Below are 8,348 nucleotides of genomic sequence, written 5' to 3' on the forward strand. Positions count from 1 at the left end.
AAAAAATCCATTAAAACAAGTTCTGCATGGAAAGCGCTCCTTTTCTTCTTTTTATGTAACAATGATCTTTAATTCCTTTGATAAGAGACAGATCTGCTGAGAGATAGGTCAGAGGAAATGGAATTGAATGGAAATCTTTGCGCTACATTTACTGAATCATCAATGTGATTAATAGCAGTTAACACCTCATAAAAATAGAGCTGCAATTACAGCGGAAAATTAGAGGCCAGCATTACCATCATGCTAATAAGTACTGACTGTAATTACATTTATCGCAGCATTGTCACAGAGATTGATAAATCCATGCTCAATCTCGTTAATCTCTCAATAACATCCAGCAAAGAATGTAACAATTGCTTTTTATTTTTAATTCTCGTGAATGAAATAAAGGTGAGAGAGAAAAAGGGGGAGAAAGACTGCGAAAGTAAGACAGAAGTACGGGGAAAGATGGAGAGATTCAGCGAAAGAGAAAGGGAGAAAAAAAAGAAAAAGAGGAGATATGCTCCTGTCCATCCCGGGTATTTTTTCATCCTATTCCCAGCAGTAGGGATATAACAGATAATTACCAACTCTAAAAACTGTGTCTTTGTGTGCAGCTCTGAAAGGAGAAACTCTCCAGCACTGAAGAGATAAAGCTCAAAACAAAAGCAGCCTGAATTGGACCAGGATTAGCTTTAATGGTGGTAATTACCAGAGGGGATAACAGCTCAGTCCTCTCTGCCCATCACTGAGGCCTAGAGCAGAGGACAGCAGGAGGGGGAGAGAAAGACCTGAATCAGGGCCTATGCTTGGCTGCCTGTGTGGCTGCATGGTGGCAGTAGTTTAGCACATTCAATTGTAAAACACTTGGACGACCCATCTATGTCTGGCATCTCCTGTGCTAAAAGCCACTACTGCATCTCACTGCTCCTATAATGGCTGTGCATAAAAAGGACCGGGCCCTCCACACTGTTGCTTCTTGAATTACAATCTGAGCTGATGGCATAGATAAGAGTGCCCTAAATTATAGCAGCGGGGGCACTGAGGCTTCTCTTTCTCTTCCCCTGTGTCTGTCTCTACCTCATCTTTATTGCTGAGTAGCGTCAGTAAGCTGCACTGTGTGCACCGATAAAACGTTATTATTTGGGCCATTGACAGTGATGGAGTCTGCTGCCTAAAAACAAGAGAAATTAAAATGCAACACGGTGCCACCTTGCACCCACAGTGGAAGATGGCCCCCCAGACATCGGTGGAACAAAAGAGGAGCGAGAAGAGCCATGTGCAGGACATTCAGCTGCTCAGAGGGCTATAATTTATCTAGATTTAAATCTCTGCTTCCAAACCCTAATTTGAATGTCAGCCCTCAAGCCCCAAGAGTATCGCACGCTGCATCTAAATGAAATACACTGTATCAATATGCAGCTGATTTCCCCTAACCCTACTTCAACTGCCTCAATACAATAATTCTACAGTGTCCATATTCCCAGGTTGTGTGTGGATGTCTGACCTGCAGTGTGTTTGTTTCCTGAAACTTGGATCAATAAAGAACAACACACTGGACAATCAATCCACAGGGAAGACGGATCTATAAATATCTCATATGTCCAGCTGAGCCAGACTGTCCGCACAGTGGACTGCATTAACTGGTCTCACAGATTCAGGATGCGTAGCATAAAATGCTCTCCCCATCTTATTTATCTTCCCATTGATCATATCAAATGTGTGAATTGTTTCTATATCCATACCGAAGAGATGTGTTTATTGTTTCTTTATCAGTGTCAAACACTTGAGGAAGAAGTTCCTTGAGCCTCCAAGACTGTACAAGTCATCTGTTTCCTCTGTGTGTTTAAAAGGGTTAAAGTGCAGTATATACATTTTTTTGAGAATTATATCATCCAGCTTGGCATTTAGGCTGATTTCAAAGTTGGACAAAAATGTAAAAAAGTTTTTATTGGGAGGATGCCTGTTGGTTGTTTAGCTCACATTAAGAGGTAAAGTACTGTTTGACCCCCTCTGTCTGCTCTGTGTGGAAATTATGCCACAATAAGCAGAAAAGTATATTTGTGTGCATCATGGACTGTTTACAGGGACATTTCTGGGTGGTGCTCCAAATGGATACAGACGACTTAATCATGATTAGATTTAGCACCGTTGTTTTTGCACTGGAATTCTACAGTGATGTCTATGATTAGCTTACACGAAGAAGGTGACGCAAGATAGCTCAGCATAGCTGAGTTACATGAGTGGAGTCAGCATTTGAACTATTTGTGCAAACAAATTCCTCGAGGCTGACATCAAACGTCCAACCACATGTCTTCTGATTGCCCTTGCGAGAAAGTCAGAATGGAAATCCCCCCCCCAACTCCACCCCATCCCGCTGAAACATGCTTGTGGCTTGCATAGATTTTTTCTCTCCTTCTCATTTTAATCTAAGAGAAACTCTGCTGATGAAAGCCGAGTAATGATGATAATGTGCGCGATAGTCACAGCTACATAAAACCCACCACAATAAATTAAAGACCACAAGTGTTCATCTTGGCCTCATGTGACCAAACCCCCCAGATGCACTCAGACAAACAGTCACACAGTCATACATTGTCCTCCAACGCCCTCCAAATCAGAAGCAGCCAGCAGGCAGGCGCCCACATTCCCCACTCCAGACCTATCTGGCTGTGGAGATAAAACCATACTGTAAACACAACAACATTTGAATCATCTCAGTGACATCACTGGAAGCTGAATAATGATGAGGAAATCCTGATAGCTCTAATGCACAGGACAAATTCTCTTAGTGACCTGTAGCTTATACAGCTTGTAATGTTTAAGTTCTTTTTTTTATAACGAGGTATGGGCAAAGCTCTCATGAGTCTTACCACACAGCTTCTCTGCTCGTCATTTCTGGCTTTGCTTTAATGTGTTTACATCTTGCACATCAGCAATACATACTTGTACATGCAATTTAAAATACATCCTTCTGCTTCACACATCCACTGTTAGACAATTTATGTGACCTCTCCATCACTCTCTCTTTCTCACACACATACACACACAGCACCCATAAAATTCAGATGTCTCCACACTCCATCCTTTGTGAGACCTTATTGTCCTGGTTATTACCCTGGGTATTGTTACAGAGAATTGGTATGCTTATCAAGGCCTGTAGTCTAAAGTTGATACGACACTGGCCTGGCAGCTTCATTAAGATTGATATCCTGCCGTAGCACACCCAGATGAGCTGATCTAGGACATGCAAGGGAGCAGCCGAGCGGAGTTAGCGAGAGGACAGAAAGAATGAGAGAGTGGGAAAGAAAAAGAGACTGCTGCTCTACCTCCCAAGTAGCTCAATTGCTATCTTCCGAGCCACTTGAGCTCAGGAGAGGGCCCAGGCATGCATACCTCTCTTTTAAGGGGACATTCGCCTCTGTAACCTCACCCTGCCAGTCATAAATTACCTTCTTTTCACAGAAGGCCCCTATAGCCTCTGTATGAGCAATTAAAGCCCCAATAGGATAGTATCAAACCACCCTGACCTCATCCAACCTCTCCTGTCATTGTGGCCACCTGAAAGGTCTTCTCCACTTTGTCCCCAGAGTGCCACTGCTTTCTGTGTATGGTGCAGGCAGAGTACATTTTACTGGCCACTCACCATTGTTGTTTCAGGGTTTTATCTTGTACCATATAAACAAGGTCAAAGGTCGACTGGACTCGAAATTTTTCTCATGTATGTTTTTGAGACATGATTACAGCTGGTTAAATACAGCCCAGCTCGCTCTTAGTGGCCCGAATGCTAACTTTGCCATGTTATTGGCTCTATGACAGCAACACTGTCTCATTTAACAGATTATTTTCATTCCAGCCAATGGCCTTTCTGGACATCCTATCATTCGGGCCACATTCAATCTGTGTAGCCAGCTGGAATAAAACTTCTGCTTTATGAGGAATCCCATGTGCTAAATTCAGTCTGTGTAGGTCAGAGAAGATTGCAGTGTGTACATTAGCCCAGCACTTTAGCGTGTCTAATTTGCTGCAGTGGACTAAACAAAGGCTTTCACTGATATCTTGATATCGAGTCAACCATGTACTCAGTGGTCCTGGTTTCCACTGGCCAGACCTAATGATTTATTGCTCCGCTGACTAGCCATCGCACTATCTGATTGGCAGGGCTGGAGCCCATTAAAAGGCATATATTTTTAATCACTGTTTACCATGTCAATAGCAATACTAATCGCTTCAAAGGTGTATGTATATTTCATTGCTGGGTGAGGAGGCCCCGATAAACAAGAGTGAGTCCTTGCGGTACTTCTTTATAAAAGCGTCATAAAAAATGACATTGAGTTAAGCATTACATCTTAAGCTTTTATTTAACCTTTAAGAACCTTCATCACTGAAACAAACCCCAAAATGCAATTCAGCGAGCTAACATCTGTTATTCAAAGACACCACATTAAGCCAAATGTGCAACATTCTCCTTGCTGTGACTCTTTATGTCAGGTTTAAATAGGTGAAATGCCTTTCAGAAAATGATAAGACCGATATGGTGCGTTGAAATGGATTTCCTTAAGATAGTCATTTGCATTTCCTTTGATACCTGCAATGACATTGTAATGGTGTGATCCTTTATTTTTGTCCTATCTGTGTAATTTTATGAACAAAACAATAATGTTTCTGACTCAATGTGTCACTACAGCTGGATTTTGATGATGTTACCTTTCTGCTAGAATCTTGAGAAGAATGGTGTTACGTGACAGCGAGTTTAATGCGCATGTGGTATAATGTCATTAAGCGAAGCCCACTGGCCAGAGCAGTGCACACAGAGTGGTATTATGGAAGTAGGGCAGTTGCAGCAGGCCCCTCTGATGGCCTATAGAGTGCTCCCTATATACAAACAGAGTCACTAGGCAGATGTGTCCACGCCAGCAAACAGAGGCTCTTTGTGTCCAAGGGATTTAGGGTCCCCTGGGCCCCCTGACTCTAAACATTAACAGACCTACTGCAGAAGGAAAGGGAAACTAACTCTGCTAACATTCAACATTTACTGAGCCCAACTCTCTCTCAATGCTTCCACTGGCCTGTATGTATGTAAAGTGCACATGCAAAAAGGCATGTGGGGATTTGATGTAAAGGTAGCACAACAGTTCTCAAAGATGCTAAATATGTGAAACTGTGTACTTAAATATACTAGTTAGTAATATTAAATATCTTAATATTAATTCTATAAGTCTCTGAAACCCTGGCAGAAAAATGGGACTCCTTTCCAAGGATATTCCCCTACTTGGTGATTTGATAGCTGTGGGAGAGAGCAGTGTTTAATAAGTTCAGAATCTCTCAGGTGTTTCACTGGGCTAAGATGCAGTGACCGCAAAGGCCACAGTGTATATATATCATATAATTTTTATACACATCAAAGTACTCAATGACCCATTGAACCATATGAACAGAAATGGGGGGATTACCAAAAACTGTATTCAAGTAAAAGTAAAATTGTCTTAGTAAAAATTTTCTCTGGTAGAAATAAAAAGTAAGTTGATATGTACTTTGTCTATGTTTTGATAACAATGCCTAAAGAAAAACAAATATATTACAAATCAAAGGAAAACATAAATTTCTTCAACTATCCATATTATTGAGGAAAAAAAAAATAGTTTTTTCTGTTTTATTTATATAGTGCCAGGTCACACCAGTCACCTTAGAGCAATTTTTATTATAATGTAAGACCCTAAAATATAAGAAAGAACACCCCAACGTTCAGACAGCCCCCCCGTGAGCAAACACTCGGTGACAATGAGAAGAAAAACTCCCTTTTAACAGAAAGTAATGTTTGACAGAACCAGGCTCAGGAATGGACAACCATCAAGGTCACCAGATCCAGCCTAACCATAAGCTTGATCAAAAGGAAAGTTTTAAAGCTGACCTTAAAAGTAGAGAGGATGTCTGTCTCCCAAATTCAAACTTTAAGGTAGTTCTTCAGAAGAGGGGCTTAAAGGCTTTGCCCCCCTTTCTACAGATATGAGATCTGGCTCGTGGGATAGATAAAGCTGGATATCATCTACATAGCAATGAAATGCTGCTGTGCTGTGCATTGTCATAATGTATAGCATGTATAATGTAAAGAGAACTGGTCCTGGGATAGAACCATGTGCAACTCCAAAATTAACCGTCTGTTAGACATGACTAAAACCACTGATGTGCAGTACTTTTAATACCTATGGGATGCTCTGATCTCTGTGTTAAAATATTATGGTCAACAGTAATGAACGCTGCACCTAGGTCTAGCAGGACAAGCACAGAGATTGTTTCACTGCAAGAGGCCATAAGAAGACAATTTGTAACCTTCACCAGTACTGTTTCTGTACTGTGATGAGCTCTGAAACCTGACTCAAACCCTTAAATAAACCATTCCTCTGTAGACGATCCATTAGCTATTTGACAACCACTCTTTCAAGATTTTTAGAAATGAAGGAAAGGTTAGAGATTGACCTATCATTAGCTAAGACAGCTGGATCAAGTGACAGCATTTTAAGTAGTGGTTTAATTACCGCCACCTCAAAGGCCTGTGGTACGTATTTTATTAATAGAGATAGATTGATCACATTTAATGTTGAAACATTAATTAATGGTAGGACTTCTTTGAGCAGTCCTGTAGGAATGGGACCTAAAAGACATGTTGATGGTTTGGAGGAAGTGATTATTGAAGTTAACTCAGAAAGATTGGAGAGAAAGAGTCCAAAAAAATAAAGTTAGTATACATAATGATACCTCTATAATGTGGGACCTCTTTGAATATTTTTTCTCTAATTATTAAAAATGTAATTGTAATGAAATTCATGAAGTCATTACTAGTTAGAAGAAGACTTGGCTCCACAGAGGTTAGCCTTGCTACATTATATTCGAGCTCTTATGTCAAAAACAACAGCAAATCTAATCTGGTCTAATGCATTACATCAATTAGTGAGTTTGTTGATATACTTGTCTAACTGAATGACATCCTGTGAGTCTTGTGCTAATGTAATCAGCCAGTGTTATACCCAGGATACCCTGAATATTTAGTAGTGCCGTGTCACTGCTATGGATGTAACTTAAGTAAGCAAACTAAGGAGCTGCCAACCAAAAGTATTAAGGATGTATTATTGATAAACTGTGAAAGAGCACCAGAAAAGCTACTCCCTATTACCAGAAACAGACTTACAATTTAGTGTCTACAGTTAAATTAACTGTAGTTTGCCAAGATTGGATGCAGAATCTTCATAAGCTGCTAACTGCACATTTTTGGCAAAGCTTATACATCACAAGCTTTTCTTGGATTTTCTTAGTGTTGAATCTGTCCCTTAAATATGCCACAAATTTTTTAAAGCTAAAACAATACTTGTTATTTTAAAATCACATAAGTCATACAACCCTTGTGACATTTCACATTGATTCTGTGACGTTTTTTTTTTTTTTTTTACTCTGTTATGGAGGCATTTAAATTGTACTAACATAGGCTTAAAATAAGCTTGCTTAGTAAAGGCGCTGGCACAGCTTTTACAAAGTACACAAAATATATGCTTTGCTACAGTAACCATGCTAAATATAGTTCATTTCCTCCATCACTATGGCAAGTGTCATGGGAATGGAAGTAACTACTCCTGTAAGGATATCAGTGAGTCATCGTAGGTTAAAGTGATAGCTCAGAATAGCTTTGTACTGCACTGACTCTTCCCTCTAAGAGGACAAATGGTCCCAAACCATACCAGCATAATGTGCCCACAGCTTAACACAGTCATAGATCCCCTTATTGTAAAAGTCATGGCTTCAAGCTTTCTTTTAATTTGTCACAAGTCTATATATTTATATGGCTCCTTACTCTTTTTTACATGTAATAAAGGTGAGGTCTCGAAGCACTCCACTTGAGCAGTCCAAAGCCAATTCTGTCCATTTCATTTATTTTTATGCAGCAATACAAACAAAGGTCAGCATCCTTCACACATTTCAGCTCATCTCCCGTGATGTGACTCTTACTGGAATGTGTCTCGATTACATGTCCCTTGCCAAACTGTAAAGGCTTTAAATAAAGAGCCTAATTATCTGTCAAGGGTTGATGTTATGAGCCTGATGTACATAAACTTATCTGGTTTCTTAGTGCTTTCTCTCCTCTCTGTAATAGTGTGATTTTTCACCACTGTAGTTACAACTGGCTGGTGATTCACTGATATTCTCATAATTTTTGCTAATAATAATGATACACCATTTGCATAAAGGAAATGAAACAGGTTGCATTTGCATATATTAAACATTTATATTTATGCATATAATATGTTTGCTCATTTTAAAAAAACTACTAGGCAAGATAATAGTAAAACCAAGACAGGAAATGGAAGGAGCACAAATCC

Source organism: Oreochromis niloticus, linkage group LG19 (assembly GCF_001858045.2).
Source record: "Oreochromis niloticus isolate F11D_XX linkage group LG19, O_niloticus_UMD_NMBU, whole genome shotgun sequence".
NCBI classification, from domain to species: domain Eukaryota; kingdom Metazoa; phylum Chordata; class Actinopteri; order Cichliformes; family Cichlidae; genus Oreochromis; species Oreochromis niloticus.